The following is a 21,406-nucleotide window of genomic DNA, read 5'->3' as shown; positions in this document are numbered from 1 at the left end:
CCAGCAAAGGTCCATTCCAACATGGCCAACCGTCGTAGCTCCTCCTCTCGCCCTTCCAGTCCTAAACCTGGAGACTGGGAGAGGTGCTCCATCCCGCACAGCGAGCTAGTGTCGCTTCAGGCCAAGGGATTTCTCCCTCAGGCCTATATGGTCCCGGTCCGAGCCGGACTCACCACCTATAATGGTGGAGAGCAAGTGGAGAGCACCCCCAATCCCTCCAAAGGAGAGCGGATGTGCCTCGTCCCTTATCTAATAAGAGGACTTGGATTTCCAATTCATCCATTTCTCCGTGGGCTTCTGGAGTTCTACGGCATCCAGCTGCACAATCTCACGCCCGCCTCTATATTGCATATCGCGGGCTTCGTCACCCTTTGCGAGCTATTCTTGGGTGTTGAGGCCCATTTCACGCTATGGAAGAGGTTATTCTGCCTGGTGCCCCGCTCTCAAGAGGGGTCTATATATCAAGTGGGCGGAGCCGAAGTGTGGCGTATTGCCGAGACCGGATATCTATCCGGAACCCCAAAGGCGTCCGAGGACTGGCCTTCGGAATGGTTTTATATAGATGATGTCCCGCTGCCGGATCCTATCCGGGCCGGTCTCCCCGAATTCAACAGTGCTCCCTTAAAGAAACGCCTAAGCTGGCGTCCGTGGAGCTCTCAGAGAGAAGGCGACAGGGACGTCCTTCACCTAATGGGTCGGATAAGACTATTGGCTCATTCCGGACTAACCATGATTGAAGTCATGGCCGTATGCATTATGCGGGGGGTGCAACCGCTTCAATATAGAGGCCACCCCTTGTGGGATTTTAATGGGGAGGATGACGCCACCCATTACGGTCGTAAGGGGCCAGCCTCAACTGCCGCTCTAGTAAAGATCTTATCCTCTTTGTACAAGGGAGAAGAGGAGGAATTCCTCCGCGTCAACCCACAGGGCAGATTTTCTATGTACAACCCTCCGAGTTGGGTAAGTGGACAATTGTGCTTGCCCATCCGTTTTATATTCCCATGATTAAATATGTACTCTTCCGATTTCAACGCAGGATCTGCGTCAGGAAGTAAAGGATATAAACAGCCGTCCCCCACAGCCCGAGGATCCAGAACGGTCCCTCCATCCGGACTCCGAAGAGGATCCAGACATATCGGTGGAGCTGATTGACGGGGTGTTTCATCAGCTAAGCAAGGACAATACCTTGGTGGCCATTACGGCTGATTACCCAGGGTTAATCCCAGCCTCCTAGGTAATAGAGAGCGGAGTCTCATCCCCTTGAGAAGGAATCCATTCTCATGCATTTCAGTTTTCCTGACAATGACCGTGTTTTGCAGGAGGTTTCTGAGGCGGGAGGCCAAACCTGTGGCGGCTAGCCAACGAGGGGCCGCAGGGCCCCGTGGGGTAAAAAGGAATGTAGTCCGGACTGAGACACCGGTGCAAAGATATAGCACACCCTCTTTTTCCCTGGTGTTATTCCTTCAGGGCATATTAACGTTTGTGCTGTCTTCAGGACGAAGATACCTTGCCGGACTACATCCGGAGAGGTTGCCAATCGCGCCTCCACCAGCCAGGCTCCAACGCCTGGCCCGGAAGCGGAAGCGAACACAAGGCGCGCACCGGACGCTCCTCCGACAGAGGATGCGGACAGGTTGTCTGCCACCAATTCCGAGGTGGAGAGTGCCATGAACCACAGGCGTCGCCAGACAGTTCTTCGCGACGCTTGTTTCTCCCAAGAGGCATTAGATGCCTTCAATTTGGGAGATGCGTATCTCCGTGCCGCTCAAAATGGTTTAGCCAGAGCCACGGAGCAATATGTAAAAGACATACGGGTAAGAAAATTTTGGTAAATATATATATATACCAGTAGCCCCCAAGACTTGAAACAGTTAGAGTAACTGATTTAAGGATCATTTGTTATGCAGGTTCTTACAAAGAAGAATACCGTACTGTCCCAGGAGCTGGAAGAGTGCAAAGCCCAATTGGAGGCTGCACTAGCCGCGGTAGGGGAGCCCAAAGAGACCCCTATGGTAAGATACACTTCGAAAGATTAGTATCTTGCGAAGTGCGGCGTGGGTGTAAATCTGACAAATCATATTGCAGATGGCGCCAGACTAGATCCGGAGAGGCAACAACTCTTGCGCTGGCTAAAGGCCGGTGAGAGTATGTTGACAAGGGTGAGGCGGGAGAAGAATGATCTTTAGGATGCCAACACCAAGCTGGACGTTGAACTTAAAGATGTTTGTGGCCAGCTGTCGGACTCTACTAAGGAGAATCAGCGGCTTCGACGCGGCATATTTAGTAAGTGCTTAAGCGAATCTTTGAAAGAAAAGAGTTCGGCGAGGAAGTCGACTAACAGAGTAATGTCTGTAGGTATGCTAACGGGTCGTCCTGCAGAGGAGATGCCCGGTTCTATGGGTGACCTTCTTCCCGAGCTCTCGCAACTTCACGAGCGAGTTCGGCAGGCGATGCGAGGCGTTGCCCAAGCCTTATGGCCTTCCCACTCCATGCCCGAGGGCCTTGGAGAGCTTTCAGAGAAGCTTAAGGGAGCTCGGCGGCGCTTCCAGTTGTGGAAGATATCGGCCTGCCGACAAGGCGCTAGGGAGGCCTGGGCCATGGTGAAGACGCGGTACACGAAGTCTGACCCAAACCACATGGCCGAGGTCGGACCTGTGGGGCCTGACGGGAAGGAGATCCCTGTAAGCTTAGTGTACGGCCAAGTAGAATTGGCTGCAAAGTATTCCCAATAGGACTGTAAGTTAGACTGCCTGTTAGATGGTATTGAAGAGGAATACAATAGGTCAGAGTGACTATGTAATTTTTAATTGACATGTGTAATGCCTTCTAGCCGGATTGTAGATCATTTGTCGTTGCCGACCTTTTCACTTCAACCTCAGGACCTGATGGTCCGGAGTGTGTCCGAATACCCTACCGGTTATGTAAGAACCGAGGTATGCATGGAGACCAGGTGTAGGGGTCATTAGTGCTTTATCAGACAAGTGCCCAACTAGTTATGTTATATTACATGGTTAGTAATAAACATCTTCCAGAGAGAATAGTTCCGTTAGGCGTTCCTTTCTCTGGGAGGCATGCCCTAAAGTGCATGTCCGGACTGCAAACACAGGAAAATCATCTGGGGGCATATATATAAATAAGTAAAAAAGGTCATCTTTTAGTTCACCGACCGAATATTCCCTTAAGAACGCTAGCTTTCGGCTTCACCCAGTCTGAGGTACACATCCGGCTGATCCGGCAGTAACAATCACAGAGGTGCTCCCTTTACCACCTAGCCGAACAATCGGGAATGTAGGGGTAAGCACAGGAGCCAGGCAACCCAGCTTGGCCAAAACTTAAGTCATATCGATGCATATAATGGTGAAGAAAAGGTACATGCGGAAGTTTGACACATGTGGTGGGCGTGAAGCCCGTATAAATAAGCTTTTGTTAAAGAAGCCCCCAGGTTTAATGGGCGCGAGTAGCACGTCACTTGAGGAGCCTTTAAGGGTTATAAAAGAAAAGAGGGGAAGGAGATAAATGTAAGACAGAAAATGTAAAAAAATGGACAAAGGAAGGAGACAAACACAGAATCCGGCGCTAGGCGTAGAATATTCGGAGACGGGCTGCGTTCCATGGGTTCGGCTCGAGTCGGTTATCCGACGCATCTCACAGGCGGTATGCTCCACCAGTCAGGACATGGTCGATTATGAAGGGACCTTCCCACTTGGGCTTCAGCTTGTCCTTTTTCTTGTCCGGCAGGCGTAGAACTAATTCGCCAACGTTGTAGTTTTTGGCCCGCACTTCTCTGCTTTGATATCTTCGAGCCTACTGTTGATAGAATGCGGAACGGGCTTTTGCCACGTCGTGCTCCTCCTCTAAGGCGTCCAAACCGTCCTGCCGATCGAGCTCGGCTTCCCTTTCTTCATACATGTGCACTCGAGGTGAGTCATGAATTATGTCGCAGGGCAAGACTGCCTCTGCGCCGTACACCATAAAAAATGGTGTGTATCTGGTGGTGCGATTCGGCGTGGTCCGCAGCCCCCAGAGTACGGAGTCGAGCTCCTCTACCCAGTGCGTGTTATATTCCTTGAGGGACCGCACTAATCTGGGTTTGACGCCGCTCATGATGAGACCATTTGCACGTTCGACCTGACCGTTAGTTTGTGGGTGATAGACGGAAGCATAATCGAGCTTGATGCCCATGTTTTTGCACCAGAGTTTTACCTCATCGGCCGTAAAGTTCGTGCCGTTATCGGTGATGATGCTGTGGGGGACGCCATAACGGTGTATGACCCTGGATATAAAGTCTATCATAGGTCTGGATTCGGCCGTCTTAACAGGCTTGGCTTCTATCCATTTGGTGAACTTATCCACCATGACCAGTAAGTATTTTTTCTTGTGGGTTCCGCCTTTAAGGGGTCCCACCATGTCAAGACCCCAAACCGTGAAAGGCCAAGTGATGGGGATAGTTTGGAGGGCGGTGGGTGGCATATGGCTTTGGTTTGCAAAAAGCTGGCAACCGACGCATCATTGGACCAAGTCCTGAGCGTCCGCCCAGGCCGTCGGCCAATAAAAGCCTCTACGGAAAGCCTTGCTTACAAGGGACCGAGCTGCGGCGTGATGGCCACCGAGTCCGGCATGAATTTCAGCCAGCAGGTTCCGCCCTTCCTCTTCGGAGATGCACCTTTGAAGGACTCCGGTACTACTTTTCTTATAAAGTTCTCCCTCATGGACTTTATAGGCTTTAGATCGCCGCACTATACAGCGTGCCTCGTTTTGGTCCTCTGGGAGTTCCTTCCTAGTAAGGTAGGCTAGGAATGGTTCTGTCCACGGGGCGATAACGGCCATTAGTATGTGGGCTGAGGTTGTGATTTCATTGGCAGAGCCTCCGATTATGTCAGATTGTTCGGCGTCGGACAGTGCGGTTGGGTCCGGGCTAATATTGCCATGTTCCCCTTCCCATACTACGGATGTCTTGAACAGCCTTTCCAGGAAGATGTTGGGGGGGGGGACCGCATCGCGTTTTGCGCCAATGCGTGCCAGGACGTCTGCCGCCTGATTGTTTTCTCGGGCTATATGGTGAAATTTGAGCCCCTCAAACCGAGCTAACATTTTGAGGACGGCGTTGCGGTAAGCTGCCATTTTTTGGATCCTTGGCCTCAAAGTCTCCATTTATTTGGGATATCGCGAGGTTCGAATCCCCGCGCACCTCGAGGCGGTGAATGCCCATGGATACTGCCATCCGGAGACCATGTAAAAGGGCCTCATGTTTGGCTGCATTGTTGGAGTCCGTGTACATAATCTGGAGTACATATTGAACTGTGTCTCCTGTGGGGGACGTCAAAACAACGCCGGCCCCTAGTCCGGCCAACATTTTGGAACCGTCGAAGTGCATGATCCAGTTTGAATATGTGCCGTACTCTTTAGGGAGTTCGGCCTCCGTCCATTCTGCGACGAAGTCGGCCAAAACGTGCGACTTGATAGCTCACCCTGGCCTAAAGTTATGTCGAACGGGAGGAGCTCGATGGCCCATTTTGCAATCCGGCCCGTTGCATCACGGTTGTTTATAATATCGTTGAGTGGTACTTCCGATGGTACTGTGATTGAACACTCTTGAAAGTAGTGTCGTAGCTTCCGGGATGCCATGAATACCGCATATGCAATCTTTTGATAATGTGGGTACCGTGATTTGCATGGGGTGAGGACAGTGGACACATAGTAAACCGGCTTTTGAAGGGGGCATTTGTGTCCGTCCGTTTCCCGCTCGACGACTGCGCTTACAACTTGATGGGTTGCTGCAATTTACAATAGCATTGGTTCGCCGATGTTTGGCGCGGCTAGGACGGGGTTTGTTGCCAATATGGCTTTTATTTCCTCGAGTCCGGCCGTGGCGGCATCCGTCCACTCGAAGTGTTCGGTGCGCCGAAGGAGGCGATAGAGGGGTAGCGCCTTTTCTCCCAACCGGGACATAAAGCGGCTTAGAGCCGCCACGCATCCGGTTAATTTTTGTATTTGTTTGAGGTCCTTTGGGATATCCAATTATGACAAAGCTTGGATCTTGGCTAGATTTGCTTCGATTCCTCTACCGGATACAATGAAGCCCAAGAGCTTTCCGGCTGGAATGCCGAAAACGCATTTTTCCGTATTTAGCTTGATGTCATATGCTCGGAGGTTGTCAAACGTAAGCCTCAAGTCGTCTACTAGGGATTCAACATGTCTTGTTTTTACGACCACATCATCCACGTATGCCTCTACTGTTTTGCCGATCTGGTTTGCCAGACATGTCTGAATCATGCGCTGATATGTTGCGCCGGCGTTTTTGAGCCCGAAAGGCATTGTGTTGAAGCAGAATGGGCCATATGGGGTGATGAATGCTATTGCGGCTTGGTCTGACTCAGCCATCTTGATTTGATGGTAACCGGAGTATGCATCGAGGAAGCACAACAAATCGTGTCCTGCAGTGGCGTCAATAATTTGATCGATGCGTGGGAGGGGGAAGGGATCCTTTGGGCAAGCCTTGTTAAGGTCTTTAAAGTCAACGCATAGGCGCCAGGATTTATCCTTCTTTGGTACCATCACCAAGTTTGCTAGCCAGTCCGGATGTTTTATATCTCTGATGAATCCGGCCTCCAATAGTTTGGCTAGATCCTCTCCCATTGCCTGTCTCTTGGGCTCAGAGAAACGCCGAAGGGCTTGTTTGACAGGTTTGAACCCTTTTAGGATATTTAAGCTGTGTTCGGCCAGCCTGCGTGGAATTCCTGGCATGTCTGAAGGGTGCCAGGCAAAAATGTCCCAGTTCTCCCGTAGGAATTCTCGCAGTGCGGCGTCTACATCGGGGTTTAATTGTGCCCCGATGGAAGCTGTTTTATTGGGGTCCGTTGGATGGACCTGGAATTTGACTATTTCATCCGCTGGTTTAAAGGAGGTGGACTTGGATCTTTTATGGAGTATCACATCATCCCTGTTTATCATGGAGCGCTGCGTAGTCAGTTCCTCAGCCGCTAGGGCTTCGGACAGTGCCTCAAGGGCTAATGCAGCTGTCTTGTTTTTGGCACGGAGTGCTATGTCCGGATCACTACCGAGAGTGATGATTCCGTTCGGCCCGGGCATCATGAGCTTCATGTACCCGCAATGGGGTATTGCTTGGAAGATTGTAAACGCTTCCCGGCCCAGCAGAGCGTGGTATCCGCTACTAAACAGGGCCACTTGGAATGTGACCTCTTCGGACCTATAATTATCCGGCGTGCCGAACACCACATCTAGTGTGATTTTTCCTGCACAGCGCGCTTCCCGACTAGGGATTATTCCTCTAAAGGTTGTGCCGCTTCGCTCAATGCGGTTCCTGTCTATTTCTATTTTTTGAAGGGTTTCCTCATAAATGAGGTTCAATCCGCTGCCTCCGTCCATGAGTACCTTGGTGAGGCGAAAGCCGTCCACTATAGGATTGAGTACCAATGTGGCTGGTGCTCGAGCTGTTTGGATTTTAGGTTCATCACTGGCATTAAAAGTAATAGGCGTGTCACTCCATGGGTTTATTGTTGCTACTTGATAGACTTCGGCGAGGCTGCGGAGTGTTCTTTTTCACATATTATTTGATGCGAAAGTCTCGAAGACTGTTAAGACTGTACTGGAGTCCCTGAGGTGGTTTTCTGCGGCCTCCGGAATTAGGAGATCTTCGCCCCTTTTGGCCACCTGCCAGAGTATCCAACATGCTCTAAGGCTATGAGTTGGTGTGGCGTCCTCTGTACTATGAATTTTACAGGGTCCATTAAGCCATCCCTCCAGTATGGTTCCATGCCCTGTAGAGGGTTTTGGTTTTTTGGTTTTTAACCTGGGTGTCTGATGATGATGCACCCTTTTATTTCGGACGAGGTTTCAATTGAGGGCCGGATTGTCCCAAAATTTAGTTTCAATTTTCCGGGCGCTTTCCATCACACAGTACGTGTGTACTATGGATGCCAAGTCAGAGAAGCGTGTAATATCACGACCACCTGTGGCGTTGAGGATTCCCTTGTCCATGCAATTATTGCAAAAGATTGAGATTGCGTCTTCCTCGCGGCAGTCCTTTATCCAGTTCATAACTAGGAGGAACCTTGCCTAGTAATGATATACTGTTTCTTCGGGCTTTTTCCTGATTTGGGAAAGATCACTTATGTTCGGGTGGGTGAGTGGAATTAAATCCGGAACTTCACCCAATCTAAGACTCAGAGGCCAAGGAGTTTCCGAACTCTGAAGTTTGGATTCTTGGATGTTGTCCAGTGAATCTAGCCCGTTGCCTGATTCTAAGTTCAGGTCTTGAGTTACATCCTCCCCTCCGCGGGTATCCGACTTGGAGGGATCGGGAATCCGGACGTAGCTAGTCTTTAAGATAGATGAAGAGTCGCCGCACTGTGCCTCTACCACGGCAACGTGATGGGTGACTTGGGGAGAATTAATTTATCTTAGATCGGGTTTAAGCCCAATCTGGTCATAATCCGTAGTGACCCCCAAGGTGGCGATGTGATCCAAGAGCTCTTTTACAGAATAGAGCTCCATTGGATCTAACTTCTCGACGAGTTCCGAGCTGACGTGAAGATTGCTTTTGATGACCCGAGAGGTCACCGTCGGCGCAACGGCCGAACAGGAGGTCATGAGAAAACTGCCTAGCCGGAGAGTTTGGCTGACAGCCAAGGCTCCCTTAGTAACGGCGCCGTCTTTAAAGATGGGAAGAGGCATCCTTCCTGATTGCGACGGCTCAGAGGAACTCTCAATGAAAGCACCAATGTCGGTGTCAAAACCGGCGGATCTCGGGTAGGGGGTCCCGAACTGTACGTCTAGGCCGGATGGTAACAGGAGGCAAGGAACATGATGTTTTACCCAGGTTCGGGCCCTCTTGATGGAGGTAAAACCCTACGTCCTACTTGATTAATATTGATGATATGGGTAGTACAAGAGTAGATCTACCACGAGATCAAGGAGGCTAAACCCTAAAAGCTAGCCTATGGTATGGTTGTTGTATGATGAAGTTGTCCTACAGACTAAAACCCTCCGGTTTATATAGACACCGGAGAGGGTTAGGGTTACACAAAGTTGGTTACAATGGTAGGAGATCTAAATATCCGCATCGCCAAGCTTGCCTTCCACGCCAAGGAAAGTCCCATCCGTACACGGGACGAAGTCTTCAATCTTGTATCTTCATAGTCCTGGAGTCCGACTGAAGGTATAGTCCGGCTACCCGGACACCCCCTAATCCAGGACTCCCTCAAAAGGCACGGACCACTTTCCTAGAAAGAAAATTAAATTACCTTATGAATCTATTATTAGAGCCACTTATGGATTGCCTACCAAAGATGGCAATACCCGTATCTATCTTTGCTTTTTATGCCTAGCTAGGGGCATTAAAAGATAGCGCTTGTTGGGAGGCAACCCAATTTTATTTTTATTCCTTGCTTTGTGCTCCTGTTTCGTAATAAATAATTTATCTACCCTCTGTTTTGGTTGTGTTTTTTGTGTTTAATTAGTGTTTGTGCCAAGTAGAACCGTTGGGAGGACTTGGGGAAAGTCTTGTTAATCTTGCTGTAAAAAACAGAAACTTTAGAGCTCACGAGAACTGATGCCATTTTTATTTGGAAAGTGCTATTTAGTTAATTATTTTTTCAGATGATTAATAGATAAATTCCTCACATCCAGCAATTTTTTTTAGAATTTGTGGGGTTCCAGATCTTGCTCTAGCTACAGATTACTACAGACTGTTCTGTTTTTGACAGATTCTGTTTTTCGTGTGTTGTTTGCTTATTTTGACGAATCTATGGCTAGTAAAATAGTTTATGGACCATATAGAAGTTGGAATACAGTAGGTTTAACACCAATATAAATAAAGAATGAGTTCATTACAGTACCTTGAAGTGGTCTTTTGTTTTTATTTCGCTAACGGAGTTCACGAGATTTTCTACTTTAAGTTTTGTGTTGTGGAGTTTCCAAGTTTGGGGTAAAGATTTGATGGATTATGGAACAAGGAGTGCCAAAAGCCTAAGCTTGGGGATTCCCATGGCACCCCCAAGATAATATAAGGAGACCTAAAAGCCAAAGCTTGGGGATGCCCTGGAAGGCATCCCGTCTTTCGTCTACTTCTATCGGTAACTTTACTTGGAGCTATATTTTATTCACCACATGATATGTGTTTTGCTTGGAGCGTCTTGTATGATTTGAGTCTTTATGTGTTAGTTTACCACAATCATGCTTGCTGTACACACCTTTTTAGAGAGACACACATGATTCGGAAATTATTAGAATACTCTATGTGCTTCACTTATATCTTTTGAGTTATATAGTTTTGCTCTAGTACTTCACTTATATCTTTTAGAGCACGGTGGTGGATTTGTTTTATAGAAACTATTGATCTCTCATGCTTCACTTAGATTATTTTGAGAGTCTTAAATAGCATGGTAATTTGCTTAAATAATCCTTATATGCTAGGTGAGGGAGTCCTGGATTAGGGGGTCACCGGACAGCCGCACTATATCCTTTGGCCGGACTGTTGGACTATGAAGATACAAGATTGAAGACTTCGTCCCGTGTCCGGATAGGACTCTCCTTGGCGTGGAAGGCAAGCTAGGCGGTAAGGATATGGATATCTCCTCCTTTGTAACCGACCTTGTGTAACCCTAACCCTCTCCGATGTCTATATAAACCGAAGGGTTTTAGTCCGTAGGACAACATACAATCATACCATAGGCTAGCTTCTAGGGTTTAGCCTCTCCGATCTCGTGGTAGATCAACTCTTCTAATACTCATATCATCGAGAATAAATCTAGCATGACATAGGGTTTTACCTCCATCAAGAGGGCCCGAACCTGGGTAAAACATCATGTCCCCTGCCTCCTGTTACCATCTGCCTTAGACGCATAGTTCGGGACCCCCTACCCGAGATCCGCCGGTTTTTACACCGACATTGGTGCTTTCAATGAGAGTTCCTCTGTGTCGTCGCTGTTAGGCTTGATGGCTCCTTCAATCATCGATGGCGATGCAGTCCAGGGCGAGACTTTTCTCCTTGGACAAATCTTTGTGTTCGGTGGCTTCGCACTGCGGGCCAACTCGCTTGGCCATCTGGAGCAGATCGAAAGTCACGCCCCTGGCCGCCAGGTCAGATTTGGAAGCTTAAACTACAAGGCTGATATCCGCGCAGTCTTGATCTTCGACGGATTCGAGCCCCTGCCTCGTGCGCCATGCGGTCATGATGAGTACGATTTAGCTCTCCAGTCGGACATTGTTCAAGAAATCGCACCGGCAGCCGCTCCGACCCTAAATTCGGATCCAGTTGTGCCTCCCATGGACGGGTGGATAGACCCTGCCCCAGAGGCCGTATCCCCAAGGGTGATCGAGCCGAATATCGACCTTACCCTTCACGAGAGCCGTGTTGCTAAACTGCCGGATTCTTCTCCGGCCACGGACTCCGAACCGCATGCGCCCGTTCCTATCGAATGCGGTTGGGCGCTGATCATGGAGTTTACCTCCGCGGATATTTTTCAGCACTGTCCCTTCGGCGATATACTGAACTCATTAAGGTCTCTCTCCTTGTCAGGAGGATCCGGGCCAAACTATGTCCGGCAGGATTGGGATGCGGATGACGAAGAAATTTGCCGCCCACCCACCACCCACTTAGTAGCCTCTGTCGATGACTTAACCGACATGCTCGACTCTGAAGGCATCGACGGTATGGACGACGATGCGGGAGACGAACAGGAACCACTGCCCATAGGGCACTGGACGCCCACTTCATCACATGACGTATACATGGTGGACACACCAAAAGAAGACGACGATGAGGAACGGAAGGACGCAACGAAGGGTTGTCCCCTCGAGAAGCAGTCAAAGCGGCAGCGTAAGCGCCGCCCCAATTCCCGCCTCGGCAGAAACAACGATAATATAGACCCAGCGTTAGAGCAGGGTGAACCATCGCCGGACCACGGCAACACGGAGAATCCAACCGAACAACCGGACTCCGTCAAAGATAATAGTCTGGACGACATCACTCCGGACAGACACCCGGTGCAACAGAATGCCCATCAAAGGCTTGTTGCCACTGCGAGTTGTATAAAAAAGTAGAAGCAAAGGCTCAAGGCTACGCAAGACACACTCAGAATCAGATGGAGTAAAGTACTCAACACAACAGCGAAGTACGGCGGTAATCGCCCCACCAAGAGCTACCCGAAGCGGAAGTTGCTACCTGAATTCGATGAGGAGGCCTTAGATCCCCCGCAACCAAAAATTAAAATGGCCATCTGGCGGGATAGACGACCTCACGGCCAACATAGAGTGGCAAACAACGCCGCACATAAGCCAATACGCGATCCACGCGAGGGCTCGCATCAAAAGGACGGCGCAACCAGATCCATCTATGGACCACGCAAACGCGCTCCAGCATACGATGTAACACAACAAACATCCGAACAACGCGGTACACCAAGATACAGGGGTGCCGCACACCCCCTATGTTTCACCGACGAGGTGCTGGACCATGAATTTCCAGAGGGATTCAAACCCGTAAACATAGAGGCATACGACGGAACAACAGACCCCGGGGTCTGGATTGAGGACTATATCCTCCATATCCATATGGCTCGAGGAGATGATCTCCACGCCATTAAGTATTTACCCCTCAAATCAAAGGGACAGCTCGGCACTGGCTTAAAAGCCTCCCCGAAAGCTCCATCTGAAGCTGGGAAGAGCTCGAAGACGCTTTTCGGGCAAATTTTCAAGGGACTTATGTCCGACCTCCGGATGCAGACGATTTAAGTCATATAACTGAACAGCCCGGAGAGTCAGCCCGAAAGCTTTGGAACAGGTTTCTTACTAAAAAAAACCAAATAGTCGACTGTCCGGACGCCGAAGCCTTGGCAGCTTTTAAACACAGCGTCTGAGACGAATGGCTTGCCAGACACCTCGGCCAAGAAAAGCCGAGAACAATGGCAGCATTAACAAGCCTCGTGACCCGCTTTTGCGCGGGCGAGGACAGCTGGCTAGCCTGATGCAGCACCAGCGACCCAAGTATATCCGAAGTTAGAGACGGAAACGGGAAGTCATGACGCCACAAAAATAATAAGCGTCGGAATAAAGAAGACAGCCCAAAGAGCACGGCGGTAAACGCCGGATTCAGAAGCTCTCGGCCACGTCAGCAAAAGCTGCCCTCTAAAGGCGCCAGAGATGAACTGCCAGTCTAAACAAAATTCTGGACCAAATATGTTAGATCCATAGCACCCCTGATAAACCTGCAAATCATACCCATAGAGAATGTTGGGTCTTCAAGCAATCCGGCAAGCTCAACACCGAACATAAGGGGCATGATACACCAAGCAAAGACGAGGATGAGCCTCGCAAGCAAAGCACTGGGAACAGAAGAAATTTCCACCAGAAGTCAAAACAGTAAACGTGTTACACATGATAAAGGGGAAAAACAAAGCGGCACTCCCAGATAAATATGCCCAAGGGCCTATCACCGTAGAGTTCTGCCACTGGCCGTCTCAACCGATCACCTTCGACCATCAGGATTACTCGGCAAGTATCCGGCGCGCAGGACATGCTGCGTTAGTATTAGATCCAATAATTGACGGATACCACTTCACACGAGTCCTGATGGACGGTGGCAGCAGTCTAAACCTGATATATCAGGACACAATCCGCAAAATGGGGATAGACCCAACGAAAATTTGCCACAGCAATACTACCTTTAAAGGAGTAACGACAGGCCCAGGGGCTCATTGCACGGTCTCCCTGCTACTAGAGGTTATATTCGGCTTCCCCGATAACTTGCGTAGCGAAAATTTAACCTTCCACATTGCTCCGTTCCAAAGTGGCTATCAAGCACTACTTGGACGCGAAGCTTTCGCTTGCTTTAATGCAATACCGCATTATGCTTCTCTCATGCTTAAGATGCCCGGTCCACGTGGCATCATTACAGTAAATGGAAATATTGAGCGATCACTGTGCGCCGAAGATAGTGTGGCTGCCTTGACAGCCGCACACTAAAACGGCCTCACCAACTAAAGCATTCGATAGGTCGTCAAGACCACGGACACGGTTAGACGAGTCCGGCGAAGCTATATGTAATTCATACAGGTTCGATGACCACACCCCTATTACAAATACAAGGGGCTCAACGCGCGCAGACAAATGGCAATTTTTACTCATCTTAAATTGTACATGGTTTCTTTAAACCTACCTTTTTGCACGTCAACTTTTCAACTAAGCTCCTCTCTTTTACAGATGACCATCGTGCTACACCCGTCCAGGATATGGCACAATGGAGACACAGGCGCAGACGTGTAGCAGGGACCCGTTCCAAGGATTCTTTTTAGATTAAGACCATGCGTAAACCTTTTTTACTGTCTCTCACTACTAGGAAAAGGCCTAATAATGGCGCACCTAATTTGGCCATTAATGGCGCATTAGTGGTGCGCCATTAGTGCCACACCATTAGTATATTTTAGTAATGGCGCACCACAGGTGCGCCATTAGTATCTGGTATTAGTATATACAACAGTGTGCCATTAGTATGCCTCCCAGGGGCCATGTATACCCAGGTGCTTTGGCATACTAATGGCGCACAACAAAAAGATGCGCCATTAGTAACTTCGGCATACTAATGGCGCATTCTTTAATGATGCGCCATTAGTATCCTTTGGCATACTAATGGCGCACTGTGATGTGATACGCCATTAGTATGAATATTAGGTTTTTTCATTTTTTAATTTTCTGTTTTTTGCACAGGTTACAAAATGTATAATTGGACAAAATATAGACAGCACACATCAACAACAGATTCATCGAATACAATAGAAGATTAGTCTCTGAATACAATTCATCATATTAGTCTCTGAATACAATTCATCATATTAGTCTCCGAAATGAAAAGACCGAAGAAAGATAGAACATTATATTACAAGTCTCGAGACCGCGAGTAGCGAGTTTGTCTTCACATTACAAGTCGATATCGATCATCTAAACTACCATCACATAGAAGAGAGCTGCGGTCATCACGATGAGCATCATCATGATGAAACTCATCTTCATCCGGTTCCTCTAGCGCTCCCTCCCCTCTCCCGCTAGATAGCGGGCATATCTAGACTCGGCCTCGGCCCTAGTGGTGTACCCTTTGTAACTGTTACCGCTGAATCAGTGAACCTGTCTCCGACACTCCTCCCAGTCGTCGTAGACTCCGGGAACCTTACCCTTGTACATGACATACGACGGCATCGCTATGCAGTAACCAAACGAAACGTTAGTACCAATTCACAGACAATACATAAGCAATATATAAGTATGCAACAGAACGATCGGAAGAGAAAAGCAAGACATTAATAGCATCGATTACATCTAAGTTGAACGACTCTCAAAACCAAAGAGACATACTACAAGTTCATTAAAGTTTAATTACAACATGAGCCAATCGATGTTTCAGAACTAGACACAGCATCACTGCTTTCGGCTCGACTCAAGGGACCGGAGCGTGGATGAAGCCGCCGTCTATCATGGGAGTCATGAAATAACGGTCGTTGTCAGCCTGCATTTGTAGCATTGTGTCGATGTCACTGTTGGACGGTTGATTTCTGAGGTAGAACTACCCCGAGGTACGAAGGACATCTTGATGGATGATTTCCGCAAACTCCGACTGGATGTGAAAGAATTCTTGTCTGATGTCCGCCCCGTGGATTGCCGACACGCTCGCGGCCCAATCTTTGAGTTTACTCGGTAGCAGAAGTTGACGATGGTCCCGTACGATCGCCCGCATGTGATGGATGGCGTAGTAGGCACCCTTCTGACCGCCAGGCGGCTGCTTGACGCAGCAGAACATCGTATTGTGGGAGAACATGTGCTTGCCGTACTTACGAATAGGCCTGGTGAAGGTGCCTCCAGATTTGACGTAGCCGGGGAGAACATCATCAAGAACCTTCTTGACATTTGTGTAGTGTACGTTCGACTGACGGTCCGGGTCGAAATACGTGGCGATGGAATATTTCGGGCTTAGGAGGATGAGCGGGCAATGTGTGTCACTGCAGAAAACACGGAATGTTAAAAGAAAAATGATCGAAATCTAAGAATTCATATGTTACGGGGCGGTTGAGGGGAGAACTTACTCGGGAAAGTAAGGCACGAGGAAGTTATCCTTATCTTGGTTTGCCAGAATGACACCTTCGAGGTAAGAAGTCGCGACTTGCCGGTCCCCAGCGCTGCCCAAGATCTTGGCACGCATGTAGAAGGGGTCAACTATCATGATGTCCGGGGTCTTGTCGCGAACGATCCGCATCTCCATACTCAGCGAAAATAGCCGAACGAAGGTGTAGTGCACCGGATGAAGGTTCAAGATAGCGTGGATGTCATCAAACCGCAGGACGATTGTACCCCCAATGGAGTTATCCACAAAGCCCTTGCCCTCTGGCACCTTGGCCGCGAAAACCGGGTATGCCACATCCTTCTCTCCAAGATGCCGCTTCTCCAAAGAAAGAACACTGTCATGCAGACTCCGCATAGCACCGGTTGCAGCATCGAGCATATTTCTCGGTAGCATCGGCCTACCCGCCACATGCACCCTCCTCGAGATATCCTCAGGTGAAGGTGGCCCGTCCTGAGCATGAATCATACTCGGTGCCGGCTGGCCCGCACCCTTGTTAGTGTTTCTTTTGCGTGCCTTCTTCTTCTCCTGTAATGGGACCGAGTTCTGCTCACAGACCACCTTCTTGAGTGTGTTGGGGCTGATAATATTTCGCACCTCGCCTATCTGAGGCTCGGTGAAGTCAGCAGCTGGAGGCGTCTCCTGAGAGCTGAACGGCACACGACGCCTGTTGCAACTTGGCTTCTCCGCGGTACCAGCTAGATCGCGCACGTCTTTTGTTGGGTTCGGTTCTTGAGAAGGAGGCCCCATGAAGTCGCCACCGTACCCATGATCGGCAAAGTACTGATCGACGTTGGCAAATGTATCGTCGTCGTCGTCGTTCTGATCCTGTGCCATATGCATGTTTGGATCCAGTGGCATAGGGATGTCCGGCACCGTTGCGGCGGTCTTGCCATGGGGCCGACTTGGTGCCGGCACGACTGGCGGTGTTGTCTTTGGGGTGGTGTCCCCCACCCCCAAACGAATTTGGCTCTTCGGCCAAAGCAGGGGCCAGCTCAGGCAGGCGCTGAGGGTCATCACGTCATCATCGTCGGCCCCGACGGGTCGAATCGGAGGTAACAACTCGTCGCAGCCTGGCAGCACCCGAACCAGTTGAACCCTAAACAAGTTGGGTGGCATCTGGGTACCGTGGAACAAGGGGTTGCCCAGTTGAACGATTTTTCCCTTGGCGACATCGACCAACTCGTTGTTCACGAAGTGCAGGAGAGTGCACGGAACGTCGGCGGCGCCCTACGAAAACATGTAGGGCGTCAGGGTTGCCCAGTCAAAGGCAAGGAGATGAAGTCTTCGGCGGAGAGAGGCTTAATTAGTTACCGTGATGATGGCGTCGAGCTCGGCTAATGTCGAGGCACCGCCAACGGCGGGCGTGCAGTTGACGGAGGGGCCGCTTGCTGCAAAGGTGCCGGCCGGCGTACACCCGGGTGCATTAAGCTCCCGTGCCAGCATCGGAGACACCAATGCCGCCTCCGCCGGAGACACCAATGGCCCCACCATCGCGTTCTGCGAGTTGCTGGCCGTGAAGCTAGGAATTGGCGGCGGCCCCTGTTGGCCGCCTGCAATCCACGCACTAATCCCCTGGATCAAGGTAGGCACAATGGCGGTGATCGTCGCTCCGAGTTGTTGTTGCACTTGCTCTTGGACAATCTCCGGAATCCGCACCACCTGTGCCCTGAGTTCTTGAACCTCGCGCGCCTGGCTTTCCGAGCTGGTCTTTTTCTCCTTTCGCCCACCAGTGTTATAGTATGACGACCATTTTGTCGACAAGCCTTTGCCGGCCACACGACCAGCTGACGTCGGCTTACTGAGCTTATCCTTGTTCCTCATTACATTCAACGCCCTATTTAGTGTGGTGTCCCAAGGGTTGCTCTTAGTTGACCCCGCGCTACTGCTTTCAGTCGCCTGCGGATGGAATGTGAACCATTTAGAAATTTGGCTTCATTAATTAGAATGCAACCATATGGAGCTAATTACGCGGGGTGTATTCCTTACCAGAACAAGCTCAAGCGCCCTGGTCTTCGGATCCGTGGTAAGCTCCTTTGTTTTCGGGTCCTTCTTGTACCGGGCCCTGACAAAGTTCCTGGTCTGCTTGTCACCGTATTTATCGAAGAGGGGCGGTAGGCCTTGCTCGGCACGGTCCGCCTCCTCATTGTCCCATATAGGCTCCGCCACTCTGTAACCGCCGGGACCGAGTGTGTGTTCCCCTAAGTTCAGCTCCCGCATTTCTTTCCCCCACTTACTTGATTCGGAGTTTGCGGTGCTCGAGCAATTGATCTTGAAGTCGTTGTAGTCATCTTCGGTGATCGAAGGATCTTTCTCCTTGATCTTCTCATAACTCTCATCTTTCTCGATCATTCTCTTCACATTGCTTTTCCAAGTAGACAGGGCCTTGCTCATCTTCGTGAGGGCAGCATTGTTCACTTTATTCCCTTTGAGGCTTGTGTTTTCAAATTCAGCGGGGAACTTGTATCGTTCGTGCAGCTTCGTGAAGAGGAGGTTGCGCAAATTCGCTCGGTTAGGATGCCTCAGGTTCTCAGTGTTGATCGAGACGGTGCTCCGGAGAATGCACCCGAGCTGAAGCGAGTACCCCTTGACTATTCGTTCGGGCGCCATTGGATTCCCGTCGGAGTCCACTTTAGTAACTTCCTCCTTGATGGTGCGGAGCACGGTCGGGCGCCGGTCCTTCCGTTGCCTCTTCGGTTGGCTGCCATCTGTGCGTGCACCACCATCATCAGTGGTGGCATCCTCGGCGGCACCATCAGTGGTGGCATCAGTGGGGTCATCCTCGGCGGTACCATCAATGGTCTCAGGATCGATGGGGAAGGCGGCGTCCTCATACAAGTGAGGTTGTTCCTCCATCTCCTGGGACAACTCCCAGAATGCCTTGCCGCCCGAACCCCCGGCCTCATCGTTGTTGGCCATGTTTCTCTCTAAATAGGAACAAAGTTTGGTCAAAAAGTTGGTTATTATCAAGGAACAAGATCATGGTCTCATCATTTAGGGTTTTTCGACACCGAGGCATCCTAAAAGCTAAGCTTTTATCATTGAGGGTTTTTCGACGCCGAGGCACCCTAAAAGCCTAAGCTTTCATCATTTTGGTTTTTATCGACACCGAGGCACCCTAAAAGCCATGCATTAGTCACAAGTACGCCGGGGCACTTGATCCTACTTAATTAACTACTAAGATACCCCGGCCCATGCATTAGTCACAAGTACCCCATATGTCCTATTTTTAGCAAAGTCATGCTAAAATTCATGGAAAATTTCAGCATGACCTTTGCTGAAAATAGGACATATGGAGTACCCGAATTTGCCGGAACGGAAGTTAATCGACATTCCGGCAAACTCAAGGGCCTCTCGGGGTACCTGCAAAATCATTATCCAATGAAGGAATTGTGCCGCACACTGCTGCCTCACACTGCTGCCAAAATCATTATCGACATGCTGAACTTGTATTTCACTCTGCATAGCTGAACAGTCTAACAACCAGAAATATATAACAAGAACTGCACTGCAACCAGAAAATTTAATCATGGAGATTACACTGAAAATATGGGCTAAATTACACTGTAATTCTAGGGTATATTACACTGACAAATACACTCAAAATATGGGATAAATTGCACTATAATTCTGGGGTATATTACACTGAGAATTCATAAAAAGTTGTTGAGCTTACACTAAAATACATCTGCACTGCAGGGCTTGTACACACAAATTCAGTGAGATGATCTAACACTGACAAAATAAAGGAAACACCTACTAAACCAATACAGGGCTAAAAACACATGGGGATTAAACTTAAAAACATCCAGTGAAAGGCACTAGAAAACCATATAGACACAGGAATAAAGCAGAGCTGACTCATTAAATCTGATACACTGAGAAAACCCTAAACTAGGGAAACTAATCACCGACATCTAACCTACCAGGAGGTAACTGAACAAATTCAAGAACTACAACAGCAACACGAACCAATACAGAGACATGAAAGCACAAGTTACTAGCATTTGCCTAAAAACTACATAACTAGGATACGAAAGCACAAGTTACTAGCATTTTCCTAAAAACTACATAACTAGTGGACCAACTCTCTGTCTGTAACAAGAACTATAACTAGGAAGCTACCACCAGATGCACTTGGGGATATACTAGTTATGCACTTCACATCCGGATGGCAATTACCTAGTATTTTAAGCTAAAATTACCTAGTAAGTGCTCAATCAATAAGGTACAGGTAAACTGAATTGACTTTCCAAATTGACAAGCGCAGACAGAGCATAAGCAAAGAGGTCAACTGCTAATATCTATTCAATGCAAATAGTAGACATCTGAGTTCTGGTGCTCATATTGGAACATCCAGAACACCAAAGGCATTTTCAAAGTGAAAATTCTTACCCCTACAAAACTATTCGGCATAATCAGAATTCAAAAGTAACATTCTTCGATATAGATCATGGGTGCTCGGGGGAAAGTAGCATAAACAGACAATGCAAACAACCAATCAACTAGTGAAGCCAATCAAGAACCTAGAGATATAGCTAGCAAACTGAGAAGCACATGCAGAGCAAAAGCGAAAAGGTTACATGTTCACTGCGAAATAATAGATGCGTGAGTTCCAGTGCCCATATATGAAAAATCTTGAGCAGCAAAGGGCATCATCATCAAAGTGAAACTCTTAAGCCCTACATAATTATGCAACCTTGATCACACATGACATTACTGGATTTAGATCTATTGTAGTAAATATAAGTACTCCGATGCTCAGATTTAAAGTAAAGTGCACAAGCAGGCAATGCAAACACACAATCAATTGGTGAAAACCATCGACAACCTTGGGACAAATACGGTGCATCAAACCTAGATAATCAGTGGACCAATTCTAAGTATGTATCAAGAACTATAGCTAGGAAGTTAGCAACAGTTGAACTTGGGGATATACTAATCATGAACAATCTCTCCTGGTCGGTCCAACTCAGAAATCATACCATTGTCTAAAACTGCTTAATAGATTCAGACCATCTAATTGTGAATCATGTGATTTGGGGTTTCAATTTCAGATCAACTTTTACTTATCAACAAGATTGCAACAGTTGCAGACACCTCACACTAACAGTTTCAGACTTGAATAGATTCAGATAATTAAGAAGAACATATCCGGAGGAGGGAGGGAGGATGGGGGTGCATTACCCTAATGTGCTAAACGACATAAGCACGTGCACGCGAGGGGGAGAAGGGGAGAGGAGGAGGGGGAGCTCACGGTGGCCGTAGGGATAGGGC

This window comes from Triticum aestivum, chromosome 3A, assembly GCF_018294505.1.
Source record: "Triticum aestivum cultivar Chinese Spring chromosome 3A, IWGSC CS RefSeq v2.1, whole genome shotgun sequence".
In the NCBI taxonomy this organism is placed as follows: Eukaryota; Viridiplantae; Streptophyta; class Magnoliopsida; order Poales; family Poaceae; genus Triticum; species Triticum aestivum.
Note: the sequence above shows the minus strand (reverse complement) of the source record.